This window comes from Lactuca serriola, chromosome 3, assembly GCF_051521515.1.
Source record: "Lactuca serriola cultivar US96UC23 chromosome 3, Lser_US96UC23_V15, whole genome shotgun sequence".
Taxonomy (NCBI): domain Eukaryota; kingdom Viridiplantae; phylum Streptophyta; class Magnoliopsida; order Asterales; family Asteraceae; genus Lactuca; species Lactuca serriola.
Window position 1 is genome coordinate 205,873,386 of NC_136410.1, and position 22,684 is coordinate 205,896,069.

The following is a 22,684-nucleotide window of genomic DNA, read 5'->3' on the forward strand; positions in this document are numbered from 1 at the left end:
TTTAAATCACAGTTGCAGTGTAAATTCGAAAAGTAAATGGGTTTGGAAAACATTTTGAAGTAAAACAGTTTGATAGATAGTTTGAATAGTGATAAAATCACTGATTTCCCTAGTTATTAATCACATGTGATTAGTGCAATCACATGTGATTGAAACAATAACTATAAGTATTTAACTTGTATTCCCCCCTTTGAAAGCATATAAAAGCATTTAGAATATTTAACAGGTTGATTAAGGGGTATGAAACTCACTTGATTGATTGAAGAAAGCGAGATGGTAAACCGGGCAGAGTTTCGTCTCGGAAAACGGATTTTTCTCGGGATTCTCGGGAATCTCGGGAGTAAAATCGACTCTCGGGACTTGAGCAAAAAGACCAGAGCTTCGGGTTATAACGGGCACGGAAAACGAGGCAAGGTTGTGAGAGAGAGAAGAGAAATGAGCAACATTCTTAGAAAGCCTCGCATCCTATTTATAGGAAGGCTGAACTGCCTCCGTACGCGGGGCGTACGCTCGTACGCAGCGCGTACGCGTACGTCATGCATGACCGAAGCCTCGACTGCCTCGGTTCGGATGAGACGGGTTGCTGGGTACGCGGGTCGGATGGGACGGCGGGTCGGACGGGACAGCGGGTCGGACGGGTCGGAGCTTCGGACGGGTCGGACGGTTTAGAATTCTTCGGATAGTGCGACGTGGACGATCCGAGACCCTCGATCTCAGTACGCGGGGCGTACGAAGGTACGCAGGGCGTACTTCGGTCCAATCCGATGACTCCCCTTCGGATATTACCGGGAATTTATAATTAAATTTATATTTATTATAAATAAACTTCAAAAATTCATATCTCCCTCATACGAACTCCGTTTTTGACGTTCTTTATATCCACGCGAAGGTGAGACCATGATCTACGACTTTCGTTTAGATTCCGTTGGCAAATTCCGAAATTATTTTTTATTATTTATTTATTAAAATGACGTGATTAAGGAATTTCTTCAAAAATTCATAACTTCCTCATCCGAAGTCAGATTTGGACGTTCTTTTTATGTACGCAAACCTTGATATGATTCCTACTACTTTATTTAATCCGAACAAGATTTTAGGAAGGTTACATTTTGACCTAAATTTAATCGGTTTTACATTACATTGACTCGAAATATCGGGTTGTCACAGGACGCTTTGGTAATGGAACATGGGACTATCACAGACTTAGCCTTTCTCTTTACCATTTGGTCAACCGGGTTGACTATGGCCGACCCCTTTCCATTGGGAAGAGAGAGCTTTACTGGATATCCAATGTCATTATTGTCAATGTCCACAAGTTTTAGTAAGTTCATCTTAGCAAATAGATAAGATCATTAAGGGTCTTGTCATATTCTGTTTCATAGGAGTTCCAAAGGAGCTCACAATGTGACTTAGAAAGTGATTGAGCCACCAACTTTCTCAAGATGTGACCACACATAGACCTTTACTTGCCAATAGGGCTTGAGTGACCTTAAACTTTTTAAGAACTTGTGGGTTAGGGAGAATAATTGGAGGAGGTGAAAGAAGTATGATTTCCATGGGACATCATCTTCATTTAGGAAAGCTTGTTTTAAGAGATTTGGGAAGATCATAAATGTCTAAACCAGAAATCTTTTTGGGAGAGATTCAAGATAGTTGATTTGTAGTCCTTAATATGACACCCAATATGAAATATTAAGGCTAGGTCCCAACAAACTATTTTATAACTTAGAAGAGGGATGCCGTAATCCAAGCTATAAAATATTTGAAGGTAGGTGAATGACGATTCACCAATTTCCACCAAGATAAACAAAATGTATTATTAGGTTTTAATTGGATTTGAAACTCCTAGATCTTTTGAGATTCATTGAACTATTCAATGGCATGTTTCAATCTCGAGTGTGCCCTTCTGGTTTTGTGACTGGGATGCCAAGGATCACAAAACAAGGTGTGAAGTAACCATGCAAATATACTTGGTACCCTTAATATTTACCCCTTAATCGATGTGCGGGTTAACCACAAACGCTCCACTAACGACTTAAACAAAGTGCAAAGTGTAATTTCATGGTTTAGCACCTTATTCACTTTTTCCTAAGTAACTAAGATTGGGTATTTATAAAAGGTTTAGTTACTTAGTATTTATCATTAATACTTTTAATGAAGGGAGAATTATAGTCCTTGTCCTACCCTTTCGGCTAACGACCCTCCACCGGTCAAGGAAGCGACGGGTGAGAGTGGACACCCATTAAACTGCCATTTTATAGGCAGTAACCTTATACCCCCCTTATAGACCGGCTTCGTGAATGAGGCCTACTAACGGTAAGACTGACTTGCTCTTATACATATATATATATATATATATATATATATAAATATTATTAACTTATAATATTATAAAGTATAAAGGTTGAATTTTAACTTTTAAAATTCTAAGGGCTAACTTGGAATTAAAGTATTCATAAGAGAAAACTTTTCAAATTCCAAAACTTGAGGGCAAGTTTTGAAACTATTCAAAAGTAATTAATTCCATAACTTATGTGTTTAAAGTAGCTTTAATCCAAAAACTCTTCAAGTTCGATAACTTGAGGACAAGTTATGGTAGACTTTAAACTAATAAAAGAATGTAACTTTTCTTTATTTTGTAACTTATGGAATTAATTAAGGTTACACATTTTAATACTTAATGAAGTGACTCTTGAACCTCCATAACTTGAGGACAAGACTCTTTATTTTTGTAACCATTGCCAACTTTATGAGTTTTATGAAACTTAAATGTGACTTTTCATATAACTTGAGGACAAGTTACAAAAACACATTTTACAATCAACTCTTAGATTAAAATGGATTGAAACACACATAATCAATTAACTTTTCTATTAATCTAAGCAACTCATAAGAACTAGATAATTCAAATTATACTTTTTCATGTAATTAGCCTAATCACTAAAATAATACTAAACATGAATCTATTGACAATTATCTTTAAAATTGGATTAGCATGAATATTACCACATCAAAAACAAGTTTATAAGTCCAAAAATAGCTTAGGGTAATGTTCCTAGTCCATTTCTAGCCAACAAACTCGAAAATATGTTGTCTGGGGCTCCTACTCGTCGAGTGTATCAACTTACTCGACGAGTAGGATGATTTTCTTCATGGACTCGGCGAGTCCTGTGCCCAGAAAGCCACAAAATCGATTTTTTCAGCATTTTTCAGCAATTTGCATCAAGTATAATTGAAAACAAGCCTAGTCTCTGATACCACAGTTGGGTTTTGAGGATTCTAATACTCCTAAGTGTACATGTAACCCTAAATACCTTCATGTAACCCTAAATACCTTGGATCTATGTTTTCTCTATTATACATCCAAATATGAGCTTTCCAAGGTATTCATCCTAACTAGCATAATAACATTGAGTCAAATGAATATATCAAGTTAGAATTACATACCTCTTTGATGTAGATTGTCTTCATGAAGCTTGAGTGCCTAGTGCCCCAAGTGTGACATTTCAAATGGTTCACACAACACCAAATACACTTGGAATAACTAGAGAGAACATACACACTTCATGAAATCGACTAGCCCTTCATTCTCACACATAGTGTCCGATTTCATGAGCCATGGAATTCTTTTATATGGTGGCTATTAGGGTTACACCATGTAACTCATAACTTTACCCATTCCTTATGCTCCATGGATTTCAACCTCCATGGAGTATCCATGAGTCACCCCATGGACTTAGTCTAACATAAGGAATCTTGGATCACAAGCCCACATATATACTCAAAAACTTGTTAAAAACACTTTAAAACTCTTTTGAAACCATTTTAGATTGTTGTTTATTATCAAAATCATATTCATAGATCTATTTACGTATAAGTATGCTTTAACGGACATGGGACTATTGCTAATTACCGTAATTCCTGTTCCTTGTTTGGTTGTGGGCTTAGGGTAGGATCACTAGTCCGACGGTTGGCTAAATCGTAGTTATACTTATTGAATACATACATGAATATTAAACCCCATTTTTAAGGAACATACTGAACTTAGTTTCTTATGGTGAACAATTGAGTCTTTTCTACAAATTAGTAAAAGTTCAAATAAGCATACTAGTAAACTATAATAGGTATAGTTTAAAGGATCACTACATACTATTTCTAGAACCAAGAAACATGCATGAGTCAGTACATACATACTATTACTATACATTACAAAACATACTATAACAAGAACAAGAAGGAACATACATACTATAACAAGAACAAGATAACAAAAGTGTGAGATACTATTTCGTGGCGTAGCAATATCCTTGCTATGTCACATTTTATAACCAGAGTCTCCTGGAGGGAGGGCGTGAGTTTGTGTATAGATCTATACTGGATTGACCATCTTACACCTTGTTGCTAGCTACAGTGGGACCTTCAGGTCTACGGTTGACAAATGTCATACCATTTTCGACGCCTGAAGAACGTCGCGTTTTATACTAGTCTATCAAGTATGGTATAACCTTATCACATTTTAACATAATTTAACCAGTTTGGTTTATAAGGTAGTCAATGCATTGAGTAGTGTATTTTATACAATAATACTATAAATCTTTATTTTCCATTGCATTCATACAATGATATTATCACACGAGAAGTGCATAATATTTTTAGAATAAAGATAGTTTTACAAATGTGGATAACATTACATTTATACTATTTCAAGTACAAACTTACATTTTTCACTTTATTCAAAAGTACAGAACATACAAAAAAGTCGAGTCTTTGTAGAAGACTACTTTTCATTTAAGTAGAAAATATTGGATTTTCTAGGAAGTATACAAACATTTTCATGAAACAAATGTAAACGTTTGACACTAAAATACTTATGAACTCAACAACTTAAATGTTGATACTCTCTTTCAAAATAACATGTATCCTCAGGTCACCAATAGACAGGAACATTGTACTAGGTTTTGAGAAGACGGAGCATGTTCAAGACTCGTCTTTTATTTTGATATATTGTTTTTGGTGTCTTAAAACTTTACACAAAACACATTTGTATAAGCTATACTATTAATGCAATGGATGTTGTTGCTTGTTTTACTATTTTGCATTGTTATGATATTGTACATGACGTCCTCCGCCCCTGAATGTTTCTGCTATCTCGTTTTGGGGGTGGGATAGTGGTGGCATGCTCATAACAGCTGGCTATGGGCTACAGTCTATGGTGCACTTGTTATTCGTCCAAAATTCGATTCTTCATACCCATTCCCAAAGCCCACAATCGAGTTTCCTGTTATTCTTAGTATGTAAATCATGTCCTTTTGGCTTTGCGATTTACACATTTTTCTAATTCAACCAATTGTTTTGTAACTTTGTTCATTGTTGACAATGAAACAGGTGAATGGTGGGATAAAAGGTCATCAGTGTTTTACGACAAGCATTGTTCTCTGGTGCAGCTCCAAGCGTATCAGATGCTATCACCATTAACGGACAACCTAGTGATCTATTCTGATGTTCAAGCCAAAGCACTACGAAACTAACTTTAAACAAAGGCGACACAGTTCTTCTAAGGGCCATCAATGATGTTTACCCCAAACAGTTTTCACATACATGAATAAAGTCTTTCTTTTTTAAATTGTCTGAAATTTAGTGGATGACCATTTTACCCTTATGTATAAGAATTAAATGCTCCAACATCACAACAAGTTGCAATGAGAATAATGAGTCAATCTTGCATCATTTGTATATTCAAGAGATATTGGAGTATATTTCAGCAAACATTCAGATAAAATAAATAAGATTGATTTTTATTTGTTGAGTTCTTATAAAAGGATTTAATGATTGTATTTAAGTAATTTTACTCTAACACTTTGTAGTTTCAAAATTGGTTATCTGATAGCTTCAATTTTTTGAGTTTCAGCTGAGAAATTGGACTACAACCTTTTTAGGAGATTAATGGTACTTTATTGTTGCTTTGCTTTTATAGGACTATAATGTTGGTTTATCTCTTTATGGAGATAATGCTAAACCAAAGACATTCGCAGCATGCTTTGCTACATCTGATGGGTAAAACTGTAATTTAAGTTTTGTCTTTGTATTGTTTTGTGTTAATAGTTCATATGCTATCTACTTATCTTAGGCCCTACTTCTCTTTCCCTATTACATCAAATGTTATATGAATACTACTTTGTAACAGTTAGAACATAAAGCCTCATGTTCTTCAGTTTTGCTAACCACAAACTAACCATGGTTGCCACTGATGTTGTTTACACCAAACAGTTTATTGAGTATTGATGACAGACCAACAATTGCTAGAAACTTGTGATAACAGATGAATACTTTCAGAGGGTGACTCAAGCCCTTGTAATGCGTCTTAGACAACATAAGGAAACTGTTATGCAAGATGGTATGACATCTTTTCCTTTTGCATCATAATAACATAACATAACTTCATTCTGTTATACAATTCTACTTTCATCTTTCAAAATGCTCTAATAGGTGTAGTATGTAAACTATTTATTAACAAATAAACAAGTCAATATGAAAAACTCTCAAATATAAGTAAAATCTTGGTTGATGTTTTTTATTTTTTTGTTGTTTTCATGGAGTGGGTTAACTGGAAAGAGGCGAAGGGATCTGATACAGTGGCTTGTATGAAAACTTCTCAAATATAAGTAAAATCTTGGTTGGTAGTTATTTTTATTTTTTTCATTTAGCGGAATCCTATTATTCTTGCTCTTTCCGACCTAACTTCACAATTTGAATGTACTGTTGAACAAGCTTACACCTAGAGTGAGGTTAGTCTGAATGACCTCTATTTTCCTTAGTTCTACCTGCATACTAACAATATAATAATCAATATTCATTTTTTTTATTACAGGATTGGGTTATTTTTGCAAGTGGGAGTCCATTTGGTCTTGTTGAATATAATGGAAAGGTCTACATATTTGGGAAGGTATCATATTAATATCTGTTAATATTTTTCAAAAAAAAGAAATTACATGCATACTGTTAAAGTTAAACAAAGCACATGAAAGTAAGTAAACTAACTGGAAATGGTGGGTGGGTTTTGTTTGTAGGTTTGGCTAGTCGTCTTCCTCAACCAGAAGATCTTGTAGTATATGCATGCAGTAGTCATGGGACGCGTAGTTTCTTTTAAAATTAAAACAAAGGTAACATGTTAAATCTATCTTTTTTTTTTCTCTATAGCTCTGGAATCTTTACGCTTTGATTTTTTTTCTATTAAAAGTTTCCATTTCTTATTTGATGGTTGTTATTATTGCTCACTGTGATATGAAGTATTAGGAAGCTTTGGCATTGTGTAAGCTACTTCCATAATAAGATTTAAACCTTCGAGCCTCAAAGGAGCAGTCAATTCATATAAGTTATTATTTACCATTTGTATAGGGGTATTCTTGTGATTGTGATTGTCATTGTTGATATCAGGTAATTCATATTATAGTGTATTTATTCCAAATTCCCTGCGTGCAAAGAAGATCAGGTAACTAACCATATGATATTCTTCTTTTTCTTCTCTTGCTCTTACTTTTTCTTCTAACTTGTTTGTATCCCTTTCCTTGTATGTAGATGGTAAATTGGTGTAAGAAACATCCGCTTAGCCTTTTGGTGGTTGGCCGGTCCTTAAATGGGAAAAATGAGTTGGCCTGGACAAATTATTCCACTATGTAGATTCATGTTAACACTATTATACATTTAATGGCTGAATATTAAAATTGATAAATACTTTATATTTTAATGGAACTCGGAGCACCACGTGGATCAAATATCATATCTCAAGTGCGGTCCCACATTCTTTGGATGCAGAAAAGGGTGATTTCATCTTTTACAACTAACATTCCATGTTTGATTCTTCTAATAATTATATTAGCTTATTAATTTTTTGAGTTTTATTTCATCAGTTCACAAGAATTATCGGAGCAGGGGCTCATTAGTCTTAAAGAATTATGAAAGGCAAGATGCAACTCTAGTTAGTTGGAATTTGATGTTTATCATCTTTCTGTATATATTTTTAGTTTGTATAACATTACACTGCAGAAGGTGCTCCATAATAGCAACGTAATATTAGGTTATATAATTAGGGAAAACCTCTTAATGACAATGTACAATTAGATCCCCTTTAATATAACTGTATTACAATTTTTTGACATGATGTTATTGGATGAAATTGATTGTTTTGGTATATATTTGTTTACATATTTTTATATTATGCGTAAATGAGTCTCGTAAAGACGCGTAGTAAATGGATATCGAAAATGGTTACTGAAGTTTATGACACGCAAATGCGTGTCATCTTCATTTATCACAGAGGATTCCTTGATACGCATTCCGTGTCATAAACACGTGCGTCGTAAGGTTACGACACGCAAATGCATGTCGTCTTCCTTTATGACAAGACCTTCCTTGATACACATTGCGTGTTATAACTGTTCGTCGTAAATGTGTGTCGTAAACGAGCGTCGTAAATAGACGATGCGCAAAAGCGTGTCGTCGCTCGTTCTGACAGGGCCTTCCTTGACACACATTTGCACGTCATCTTAGCGTTTTACGACACACATTGTGTGTCGTAAAAGGTAATTTTTCTAGTAGTGTTCGTCACCTCAACTTCTTATTAAAAACTTAATCCATCAAGTCCTTACGTCCAAATCCAGATCTAATCCCAAAATGACATTATAAGTCATAAATTTTCCAACTTTATGACTTTCCATGGGTAAAAGTTCTTAATACCAACAAACCCTAACTTCTTAATCCATCAGGACATCGTAACACATGCATGGGAAAGGACTAAGATCCAAGATTACATTTTTATGGTTCCTAATAACTCTATAATGGATAAAGTTTCCAACTTTATCCATTAGAATGGTCCAACTAACCAATATGAAGTCTTTAAGTCTCAAAGGGACCAAAAGTGCATCTTTTCCAACTTAATCCATTAAGTCCAAGTCCAAGTCTCAAGCCTTTAGATCTGAATCAATATGATGTTTAGATAGATAAAGTTTCCAATTTTATCCATAACAAGGTCACAAACATTCAAGATCTAAACTTTATGCACTAAAGTGACCAAAAACTCATAACTCCTAAGACTAGCTAGGTCAATCAAATGGATCATCAAGATCCAAACTTTATACCTCTAGAAGAAAGATCAAGGTGAACCAAGTTTGGATCTAAAAGTTCCAATGCAACCAAGACTTCTCCAAAGAGATCCTTCTTCTCCACAATGCACCAAGAACACCCCAAAGTACTCAAGCACACCTTCTTTTGCTCAAAAGGCTTAAACTAGGGTTATCGTTTTCAAAGGAGGCGTTGGAGAGGTGGAGGTTGAGAATGGAATGGGTGTAGGGAAGTTAAGGAGCTTAAATAGGGCTCAAACCATGAAGATAGGGTTTGGGCACTGATCGCGTACACCCAGTTTACTCCTGGTTCACTCAGCATACTAACGGATGCCCAAATACGCCCGTTGTACTTCCCCATATGCCCAACGTATGCAGCTTAACCCAAAACCATCATAAATTCAAATGGTCATAACCTTTTCATTTCAACTCCGATTTCTATGATCTTTATATCCATGAAAAGGTGTTGAGGAGCCCCATAATATTATCTAAATATCTTGGACTAAAAAATGCTAAAAAAAATCAATATTTCATGCAAGAAGTCTAAAACATCACTTTTCCCATTTTGCCCCTTTGACTCCAACAGAAACTAAGAGCTTGGATCGCATAACCAGTATTATTAACATCCAATAGGGTCTAATCCCTATTCCCTTGAAACCCAAGGCCTTTATTTGATCCACTTATTCTCCACAATCCCGAAATAAGAAACTTCTCGAAACAAGATGTTGCAAAAACAATGTTTGTTTTAGAACTATGTATGTTTTAATTTAGTTTGACTAAATATATGTCTGGGTTATTGTAATTTACGAATGATTGACTATTTACTTAATTTTTTTTTCATAACTACCACATTCATATTCCGAAATGATTAAAATTATCGTTATGAGACTAGATCTCCTAATATGAATTATAAAGTAAATATCAGTGTTTTATAAATACAAGTTCTATATGCAAAATACTTTTGACTTACACTTGTTTTGAATCAAAATCATCTTTGACATTTTTATTTTTATTGTGTAAATAAAATTCACATATTCCAACTTCAAGAAATGCATCTTTGAAGGCAAATAATGTAGTTTATTTGACATTTGTGAATCTTACTTATATATAAAGGATTTCTAATGATATTTTCAGTAAGTAGTAGAGAAACTAAATTATTAAGGAACTATACATTGTTATGTATGACTTCCTTTCTAATGAATGTATAAGATTTAGCGCAAGATACCAAATCAACTTTGTTAACAACTATAGTAATTATAATTATATTTTACATGGTAAAGCATAATTGTGAATCCTTTGTTTAAGTTTTCAAATATAAAGTTGAGATACAAAGCGGTAAGAACTATCTAAAGCCTTAATGAATAAAGGATGAATTAAATCTTACTTGGTATTTTTTACTTTCTAATCGGTAGAAATGTCCTCATTTTATTTCCTTGGGATAACACCTATAACACTATTAATTGTACTTTGAGTACAAATACCAACTAATAAGAAGATAAAGCGTTTTCTTTATAAGATTATGTTTGGAAATGCTCTATCCCTATCTTATTAAATGTTTTTTTAGGATTTAAAGCCTATGTTGGACTAAAGCTGTTAAACCCAAAATCTACAAATAATTATTATTGGATACTCTAAATGTGGCTTAGATTATTATATCCAAACCCACCAAGAATAAGTTTCTTATTCCATTGATAGTTGAGTTACTAGAAAGCAAGCTTCTAATGACAAAGAAAGTGGGAGGTACATGGAACTTGAATTAGCTCAAGAACCATAACCTGATGTAGTTATAGTTAGCATTAGTTTTAACAAGGATTGTTAAACTTGAAGAATAGTTGTTCACAAACACAAATTGTTCACATTAGGAGTAGAAATCATTTACGACTTGAGAAATGTGGAATCTCTCATTGATGAGCTTTTATTGTTGGTTTCATGTAAATTCATTAAATACCATGATGTTATGTTTGATCTTGAATCTGATTAATGACTTAGAGTTATGAAGACAATATGTAATCCATGTATAATAATCAAGTATAGTCTTGATTTAACTTCCTCCTTATAGCAAGGCTAGAAGGAGTAAGTGATTCTTCTAGAAAGAATACATTATATGGATAATTATACACATTTAAAGCAAGACTTATTATAAAAGGATTTTCTCATACTAATGCCATTGACTATGGTCCTTATTATACTCATGACATTGACTATGATCAAACCTTTTTCAAAATTAGCTATGATTATATTAATAAAGATATTATTTACTATAAATTCATATTCTTAATATGACATATATCAAATAGATTTTAGAAAGGTCACCTTTCTTAATAGACATCTACTAGAATATATTTATATAGATTAACCTGTAGGTTCTCTTAATCCATGTTATCCTAACAAAATGTGTAAAGCTTGTGATCCACTTGTGGATATAAAGCAAACATCTCAATGTTGCAATCATCATTTTAATATGAAACCACAAGGTACGCTTTTATATCAAAATGAATAGAACATGTGTGTTTACTAAGAACTAGTGGGAGCATAATGACATTCCTAATCTTGTATGAGTGAGACATACTTAATCATAAGAAATTACATTCTGACCATGCTAGGTTTTTTCACATTGACTCTAAATGTGTTTCTAAAATGAAAGACTTTGGAAGAACAAGATACATTCTTGGAATGTAAAATCTATAGGGATAGATAAAAATGAATGTTACAAGTTTTATATATTTATGCATACATTAACAATATCTTGAAAGATATCTAGATAGAAAAGTCATTTAGAGGAACCTTAGCATTGTCACATGGCATTGAATTTGAGCCATCCTCAAAAGGAACCTAGCTCATAGGTTTGAACTAGCTAAAATGATTTAAATTCGATTTACTTGACAAATGAATCCATTAGTGACGTCGTATTATGCATAAGACCTGGTATATGATCATGCTATGAGCATATCATAATATACCAATTGAATACATGGTTACGTCACCTAATGACTATAGGAATATTTTAAGACTACTTTAGAACAACTAAGAGAATATATATGCGACAATTAGTTTAGAATAAAATCTTCATGTAAAGAGCTACATAAGATTCTGATTTCTAAGAAAATATAGATAATTATGAATTATAATTGGATTATGACTTCATTGTGGGATGAAGAGTAAGCTTAGTTGGAATGAGGTCCAAGAAAAACAATATGACACAATCTAATACAAAATAAGAATACAATACTTTAGAAGTTGAAATGTAATATGATTGGATGAGTGAGTTCATTGAAAAATTATGTTGATTTCTGCCATTCAAGGATCACATATAAATCTTTATGACTTCAAGAGTATACTTAATCAAGCTAAGAGACTCTATGTCATGAAATAACACCAATAATATACTCCAAGATATTTAACTATACCTAAAGTATAATCAAACATGGAGATGATAGTATTCGCAGAATTCACACAAATTACGTTTAGTCAAACCTATTAATACTTCTTCTGAGATAACTATGAATGATCACACTTCAACTATAAGACTTTATTATTCTAGAAATGGGATTTTGATTTGGATTTAGTATTTGGATATTGGAACATTATGACAAAAACTATTATATAATGTTTTGATATACTGAGATATGATCCTAACATCAGTACTTGTGTTCTATATTATCATGTTTAATCCATGAATAATATTATTATTCTAAAAGTTCATAGTCGATTATAATTGTGGGAGAAATTATGAAGTAAGACTAATATGAATTGGATTAGTTGACTTTCACCAGATAAAGGTAGGAAATGGGTTGTAACCAAGTTTCATAGGTACTTGTCAGAGAAATGGTATCGAACTCACTCGCAACAAGATCATCTCATGGATTGCTATCATGAATGATACTTTATTAAAAGGTACTATCTTTGTATCCTTAACATCAGAGATACATAGTGGGAGTTAATTGTAGGGAGTGATGTGCTTTGATATGGTCAAATGCTAGTCCTTAACCAGCCAGTTATAAAAACTATTTTCAAGTATGGTGTGAACTATACAAAAAGCTTATGTAGTCAAGATGGGTTTTTTTTCCTCTTATGTGCCAAGAGTTAGACATCTAAGGCGCCTTACCAAAATTTGAACACCATATGAGATTGGTTGTGATCTATATCTCATGTTCAACATGATGTCTGTGAAAAAGGGATAACTGATAAACTTACCTTTTACACCAATTGTAGCTTTGAGCTTCTGGGGAATTGGATGTTGCACAAATTTGTATGTTGTTAGGGGCAATGAAATGTTTCTAGACGTTCACCACTATCTATATCAATCTAATATGAGTCTTACACAAGGGGGATATTGGAAGATCTTGTATGATCAAGAGTCATATTAAAATAATATTGGTAATTAACATATGACACTAATGGGTCATACTAACAACAACATGATACAATTGATTATTTATTAGAAATTGATTTTAATAAATATTCAATAAAATCTTATAATTAATTGAAAATTATTTATTTCTTTGAAATAATAATTTTTCATTAGCAAGTAACATAATATATCATATGGTATGATTTATTAACTCATGTACATTATTTTGGACTAGAAAGACTTTTGTCTTTTAGCCAAAAGTCAAAGTTTATATTTTATAAAAGAAGTTTACAAAATTTATAAACTTTTTTCTTCTTTTTTATCTGTATAAGAAAGAATAAAAGAAGCATGGCCTTTTGATTTGTTTTATTAAAATCATGGCTAGTTCTTAAAGGCATGGGGGGCAAGTTCATTTTACAACGCGAGTGATTAATTGGTTAAGGACTCATGTGTATTGTTTTAGCTTTAAGAGACTGCATGATAGACTTTCATTTTTAACTTTTTTTACTAGCCAAAACCGTGAGTATGATTGGCATACTCACTCTCTCTTGTTTTTTCTTTTACACTTGAAAGGACACTTGCATTTTGCTCTCTTTAATTTCACACTTTCGTTATGAACTTAAATATTGAGAGCTTAAGAGTTTAAGGACTAGCATCATCATCAAGTTAGATTATTTTCGGTGTCTAAAAGGTTCATACATTTTTCATCAACTTCCAAGCCTCCCCTTGATGTTTAAAGTCTACAAAGGTTGTTATTCTCTTCTTCCTCTTTGGTTGTTGTTTTATTTCCAAACTTTGCAAGAAGATCCTTGGTGGGTTATAAATTTTTTTCGATTATTTCGAAATCTCAAATCCTCTATTTGCCAAATTTTATAGTTTATGAAACTTGTTTTGAAATAAATCCCAACAGTAATTTCAAAGTAAGAATTTTTTTTAGTTATTGTCGATGTGCATGTGCTACACATAATTTATATAACGTCCCAAATTACCAATAATTTTATTCATTTTTAAACATAGAGTCATACAACCAATTGTTTCAATACCAAATAAAGTAAAAGTGTATTTTTCAAACATCAGAGTATCTCAAAAGTAACCAATGAGGAAAAAGCCATAAGGGGATGCGGTGTAGTCAAGTGGGTCCTTCCCTTTGAAACTTGAAATACCTGAAAAATATTAAACTACAAACCATAAGCATAAAATCTTAGTGAGTTCCCCTAAATACCACATACCATATGCCACACCCCAAAACCAGGAACGGCGGAAACGTTCAGGGGTGGAGGACGTCATGTACAGTATCTCAACAATTTAAAGTAGTAAACAAGCAACAACATCATCCATTGCATTAAAAGTAAAGTTTTAATACATGTGTGTTCTTTCATTGTAATAAGACACCAAAATATGTAATCAAAATAAAAGACAAGTCTTGTCTGTGCTCCGTCTTCTCAAAACCTGGCCATCGTACCTGTCTACTGGTGACCTGAGAATACAAGTTATTTTGAAAGCGAGTATCAGCATAAAGTTGGTGAATTCATAAGTATTTAAGTGTCATTGCCTTGTTTTGGAAAGCTATTATGAATGCCATGTAAATCTTTGAAAGAAACATTTCATATAAGTATGAAAACCCTAGAAAATCCCATATTTCCTACTAGTATAAGAGTAGCCTTCTACCAAGACCCGAATGTTTGAAAGTAATCTTCTACCAAGACCTGTATGTTTTGCTATAATAAAGATATTTTTTCATCTTTTTGACTACTACTAACAGTAACTAGTCTACCTCATCGTTTATGTGAATATATCACAAAATAAAGTAATAGGAAAACTATAGTCATGTAAGTGTTATCCTTTTGTATTAGGATCAACTCGACATCGCGACTGCCGAAATGTATAACCTTGAACATCCGTAGATTGTTCATTTACCTTTGTAGCTGGCAGCAGGTTTAAGGAATGGTTAGTCTCGTAAAGGTACTCCTAATATAAGTATCAACGGTAGGCATCCGTAGATGTTCATTACCTCTGTTGCTAACAGGTGGGTTCCGGAATGGTTAGTCCCGTCTAGTTATCCTTTTGAACTAGGATAGGCAGAACAATTTACACGTATAATATGTACTAGTAAATCATCATATAGAATTTAGGTACAAGTATCCATGTAAGTGTATACAAGTAAATGTATATATGTAAATGTATTCATGAAGCGTATCGATGTAGATGTATTCATGTAACATGTAATGTATAGTATAGACTCATGAATGAACTGACTCTGGTGTAATTCCTTGTACTAGGAATAATTTTTTGTATCTCCTAACTATCCCTATAATAGTTAAACAGAAGGTATTTCATTGTCCAACAGGTTTATACACCCTTGCTACACAAGAGTGTGGGAAGCTGAATGAAGGCTGAAAGCTATCATATCAATACATATATAAGAACATAAGTGTAAAGATATAGTTTTGATCAAGAAGATGAAAATGGTTTTCTAAGACATTTAAGAGTTTTGAACAATAATTAACAATGACTTGATGTCATTTTAATAAACATTTCAAAAGTAATACATTTGATAACAAAGTATTTTTAAGATAGAAAGCATCACATTTTGAAGTATGTGAAATCTACTAGATGAAAACACAGTTATAAATTACATATTATTGATTCAATAACATGTTGTTTTCTACTTGTATTCCCCCCCATTAAAGCATTTAAAATCATTTAAAACATTGATTAAGGGGTATGAACTCACCTAAAGATGGTGGTTTGGATGAGCTGAACGATGTAGGATTGCTAAGTGTCAAGCGAAAACTTGTACACACCCAAGGATCCTAGTTAACGTATAATCACACATATATGTACCCAATTAGTGTAAAACTACTAATTGAAAATGTTAATACCTCCTAGAACATGCTAAACACCTTATATACGTGTTATAATCCTAAGGATTACCAATAAGTTGTTGTAGGAAAATGCTAGTGGGTTTAGGGTTCCAAAGGACCCCATTCTTGAGTTTACTCTCCAAGACCATAACAACAATGAGTTTACGGTCATAAACCCTTGAGTTTATGGCCGTAAGCTCCTAAGCCTTATTTTATTTGGTGTTTTGAAGTCTTACATGTCCCTTAGAAGGATTGCTAGTTGATGGCTTAGTCCTTGGAAGAGATTAGGGCACCTTTCAACTTCTTTGAGGAGTTCACGAACCTAGAACCAAATCCCTTAGAGATTACGGTCGTAATCTCTCATGGTCATGGTGTTTTTGGTGTTGTCAAGTCCCTAACGTAACTAGGAATGAATCTAGGCTAGTGTCCAAGGCTTATGAAGAGTTAAAGCACACTTTGGCACTCTTGATTGGGGTTCACAGTCCAAGAACTTCTTGGGCTGTGAAAACCTTAATCTTGGTGTTCTTGGCGTGTTTTCTAGTCCTAAATACATTAGGGTACGATTCTAGGCTAGTTTCATTGCAAAAGGAAGGGACTAGGTCACTCTTTTGTCCCTTAAAGAAGGGTTTACAGTCCAAGATGTTCTTGGGCCATAAACTCTTTGATCTTGTTGTTTTCATACGATTTCTAGGTTATTAGACACATATCAAGCTATATAATACACTTAGATAGAAGTACTCACGATTTGGGACGAAAGGCCGAAGATCCGTGAGAGAGAATTTGGCTTTTCTCTAGTTGGAAATGGAAGAAATGAATAAATGTGGCTAAGGACCATATATATACCCCTAGAGTTTTGGACTGCAAACTCTATGTTTGGGTCGTATAATTCCAATTTCTTGGAGTTTGAAATGTCATTGTTGCACAATAACCCTAATATCATCCCTTCTCCTGGCATCTCCTAAAGTGTTAATCAAAAAATGTTCAAACTTATCCCAAATCGTCTGAAAGTTAACAGTAACTGTTCTGACTTCTATTGACTTGATATGTAGTACATAATGGAAATTTCGGGTTGTCACATCATCCCCCCGTTAGAAGGAATTTTGTCCAGAAATTAGAATTTAAGCAAATAAGTAGTTACAAATAACTAAGCAAAAAGATGAGGATATTTCTGTTTCATCTGATCCTCTTGTTCCCAAGTGTATTAGGTCGCCGTTTGGCGTTCCAGCGAACCTTCACTATCGGGATACGACTCTGATTTGTTTGCTTGACCTCTAGGTCCATGATCTCTACTGGTTCCTCCACGAAGTTAAGGCTCTCGTTGATCTCGATCTCGTCGAGTGGGATAATAAGAGTCTCGTCGGACAGACACCTTGTCAAGTTCGAGACGTGGAAAGTAGAATGTATGTTACTGAGTTCGCGCGGTAGATTGAGCTTGTAAGCTACTGGGCCGATTCAGGCAAGAATCTCAAAAGGCCCTATGTATCTTGGATTGAGCTTCCCACGCTTTCCGAAATGTATCAAGCCCTTCCAGGGTGAGACCTTCAGTAGAACACAGTCGCCCACCTGGAATTCTAATGGTTTCCTCCACTTGTCAGCGTAGCTTTTCTGTCGGTCTCTAGAGGCTTTCAATTGTTCCCGAATTTGAACGATCTTCTGTGTCGTTTCCCGAATGTTCTCCGGACCCATGAGAGTGCTTTTGGGAACTCATCCCTTAGCTAACTGGGTATCACCCGCCTCAGCCCAACATAGAGGGGATCTGCACTTTCGGCCATAGAGGGCTTCGAAAGGAGCTGCCTTTATGCTCGTGTGATAATTGTTGTTGTAGGAAAATTTGACAAGGGGTAAATGAGTATCCCAAGCATTCCCAAATTCAATCACACAGGCTCGCAACATATCTTCTAAGGTTTGGATAGTTCTCTTACTTTGTCTGTCGGTCTGTGGATGGTAGGCTATACTCATGTCCAGCCTAGTTCCTAGGGAATTGAGTAGCGAGTGCTAGAACCTAGAAGTGAATCTACTATCTCTATCTGAGATAATGAATATGGGAACACCGTGCAGTCATACAATCTCCCTAATGTAGGTTCTCGTAAGTTTCTCCATTTTGTCAGTTTCTTTGATGGGTAGGAAGTGTGCAGACTTGGTCAATCTGTCGACGATGACCCATATGGTATCAAGTCCACCCGTTGTCTTGGGCAACTTGGTTATGAAGTCCATAGTGATCCGCTCCCACTTCCATTCTGGTATCTCCGGTTGTTGTAGAAGACTGGAGGGTTTCTGGTACTCGACCTTCACCTTCGCGCAAGTAATGCATTTACTTACGAAGGTAGCAATATTTTCTTTCATGTTAGGCCACCAGTATAACTTTTTAAGATCCAGATACATCTTATCTAAACCTGGGTGAACGGAATAACAAGTGTTGTGAGCTTCGGTCATGACCAAGTCTCTGAAGCCACCGTGTTTCGGTGTCCAGATTCGATCCATGAGGTATAAGGCTCCGCCACCCTTGACTTCTAAATTCTTATCCATCCCTCTTAGGGATTCACTTGTCACATTTTCAGGTTTGAAAGCGTCGAGCTGAGTCTCCTTAATTTGCGTGGACAAGTGTGAATGGATAGTTAGAGTCAAAGATTTGACTCTACGACCAGAGTATTCTTTCCGAATTAGGGCGTCGACTACTACATTGACTTTCCCCAGATGATAACAAATTTCGCATTCGTAATCACTGAGTAGATCGACCCAACGTCATTTTCTCATGTTGAGATCCTTCTGGTCGAAAATGTGTTGTAGACTTTTGTGGTCTGTAAAGATCGTGCTTTTTGTACCATACAGGTAATGTCTCCAGATCTTCAGAGCAAACACAACTGCTCCTAGTTCAAGCTCGTGGGTGGTGTAGTTAACCTCATGTATCTTCAGCTGTCTCGAGGCATAGGCTATGATTTTACCTCGCTGCATCAGAACACATCCGAGTCCTTTATTTGATGCATCACAATAGACAACGAAGTCTTCTATCCCTTCGGGGAGGGATAGTATTGGTGCGGTGCACAAGGCTCGCTTGAGCGTTTGGAACGCTCTTTCCTGTTTCTCTTCCCAGTCAAAGGCCACACCCTTCTGGGTCAATGTCGTAAAAGGTTTCACTATGCAGGAGAAGTTCTGAATGAACCTGCGATAGTAGCCAGCGAGACCTAGAAATTGACGAATTTCTGTAGGTGTCTTCGGTGCTGACCAATTCTCAATGGCCTTGATTTTGGAAGGGTCCACATGTATTGTAACGCCCCGGGTTTTCTTGGTACGTTTGGTTATTTTAATTTAATTATCCTTGTAACCTTGGGTTAATTTATTTAACCAATGTCTGATTTCTTATGTTATTGGACTCTTTTGATCATCTTGTAAACTCCTTTTATTGAAGTCCATGGGCTATGGGCCTATTTGCAAAGTCCATCTAGTTAATAGTACTTAATGTGTAAATTGAATCATTTGGAACACACACAAGGAAAACACTCTAAACCCTCACTTTCTCTCAAAAATCGTCCCTCTCTCTCTTTGGGATCAAGAGCAGCCAAGGGGCTGTTTGGAGCTTAATTCTTGTTCATTTCCAGCCTTGATTCGTATTGGTATGAACCTCCTTATCCTTTCTTACAACTTGATTCATAACCTTGTTCTAGTTTTATGATTTCATCTTCACCTCTTCTCCTTCTTATTTTATTTGTAATTGTATGTTATACATCATCTCAAGATCCTATCTTCACCCCATATATGGTGGATGATGGATCTAGGGGATTACATGTGGCAAAAATCATGGAAACCCTAAAAGGGAGAATGATGATTTTATGTGCTTATGTTTATTTTCATGTTGATTATTATTACATCCTTGTGGCTAAATGAAATCCTAATGATCCCTAACCCTTTTTAGTACCACCATTATCATGGGGACTGAATTGGGATGATGAACACATCTTAAAATGTGTTTCAAAAGGAGAAGGATGGATAAGCCAAAAAGGAATCACGGGTGGCTACGATTCTGTTTTCCATCAGATCTGTAGTAATTTTGTAAAAATCATATCTCGAGTTCTAGAACTCAAACGGAACCCAAACTAGTTCCAAACGTTCACAAATTGAGTTGGCTAACTTTCTTAAGAAGGCCAACCTCACTGATAAGGGCTTTATCTATGTTGAAGAATGGCATCTTTGCTGTTAGGTCTGATCCGGGTCTGTTCTGATATGTCATTTTGTTTTCATCATTTCTAAGGATTGGAAAAGGATCCAGAGTGATTCCAAGTTTCTATATGTTCCTTATATTATGATTTTAAGATCTGGAGAATATGGGGTGTTATTTCCAATTATAAATTGGTTAGAATGGATCCACACTCCAGGTCAGTGGGCAGTCACCAGCTTTTGCAAGTGCTGTGATTGTCCACAATGTGAATTTTATATCTGGAGTTTGAGAGATGTTTTTCATTCAATTCCAACTCTGAGACTTTCACTTGTATGTTATTTACTTCTCTTAATTTTCTTTTGGACGAATTCTACTCACAAGTTGGGTAGAATTGGCCAACATCACTTGACTATATTGTTGGAGACAGAAGTGATACACCATTTTGTAAAATTCATATTTAATTCATCTTTTGAAGTTAGAATGAGTTCTTTATATTTGTGGAATCCAGAGAAATCATAGTTTCCTATAAAATTTAGTTAAAGCTATGTTTCTGTTTTAGATTTTGGAGTAAATCCGTTTTGAACAGCAGGTCTCTTTCAGAGACCTTGCTGTGATTACTCTTTTCTCAACTCATAGCTTCATTACTTCTCTTTTCTAACCTTTAGTCCTTCTTAGGTGAGGTTTTGAAGTTTGCTCAAGCTTGGTAGCATTATTTGATTGTTAGCCATCCTTAATACTCACTCAAGGTGAGTTCTCTCACACCGTTGTATTGATGATTGTGTTTGCTAGTTAGCTCGTGTGTGATTATTTGAATTTATTATAAAAGCATGCTATATAAGTATTGTTTTAATTTGTACATGTGCACTGTATGTAACTAATTATGGATATGGGGACACCACCAAAGGATACAGATTTACCGGTGCGGTGGGTAGGTAAGATCACCAACGTAATACTCTTCGTGAGGTGCGGTGATTAGGGCCAAATGATACGGGATCTTCCCAATGCGGTTCAAACCTACAAGTCCTTCTCATAATATAGACATTGATTCGTTCTTTGCCTTTATCATTATAATTGGAAAATGGATTAGGGCTAGTAAATATGAATGTTAGTACAATGTCTGTGTTTGAATTCACTAAGCTTCGTGCTTACGTTTTTCCCTTATATCTTTTCAGGTGTTAAGATTAAAGAGGCTAAGGCTTGACATGGAGCATCGGGACATCGCTACTAGTTATTTTGTTGGGACCTTATTATTATTATTACTTCCGCACTTATTTTATATGATTATTAAGTTGATGGATTATGTTATGACTATTTCAGTTGTTTTAATTTAATTTAAGATGGGTTTTAAAAGTTTAAAATTTTTGCAAAAAAAAAAAAAATGGGTGTCACATGTATTCCTTCTTTGCTAACAACATGGACCAAGAATTCGACTCGTCGGATCCAAAATTCGCACTTAGAGAACTTCGCATAGAGCTTCTCCGATTGTAATGTTTTTAAGACTTTGCGGAGATGTTGACTATGCTCTTCCTTACTTCGAGAGTAGATGAGTATGTCATCGATGAAGACGATGACGAACTTATCCAAGTAAGGATGACACACCTTATTCATCAGATCCATGGATACTGCGGGCGCATTAGTTAATCCGAATGGCATTACTACAAACTCGTAGTGTCCATAACGAGTTCGGAAGCCTGTCTTGGGAACGTCCTCCTCTAACACTCGTAGTTGGTGATATCCGGATTATAGATCTATCTTCGAGAAGTAGTTGGCTCCTTGAAGTTGATCAAATAAATCGTCAATGCGGGGTAAGGGATAACGATTTTTAATGGTAAGCTTGTTGAGTTCCCTGTAGTCGACGCACATACGAAACGATCCATCTTTCTTCTTGACGAACAAGACCGGTGCTCCCCATGGTGATAAGCTTGGCCTAATAAATCACTTCTTGAGAAGTTCGTTAAGCTGACTAGAAAGTTCCTGCATCTCTGCTGGTGCCAAACGATAAGGAGATTTGGCTACGGGAGTAGCTCTTGGCACTAAGTTGATTCTGAACTCGACTTGGCGTTGTGGTGGTAATCATGGGAGTTCTTCTGGAAATATGTCGGGAAAGTCGCGCAGTTATGGGATGTTCTGAATGTCTTTCACTTCTTGACTCGTATCAACGATGTGTGCGAGGAATGCATGATATTCCTTTCATAAGCAC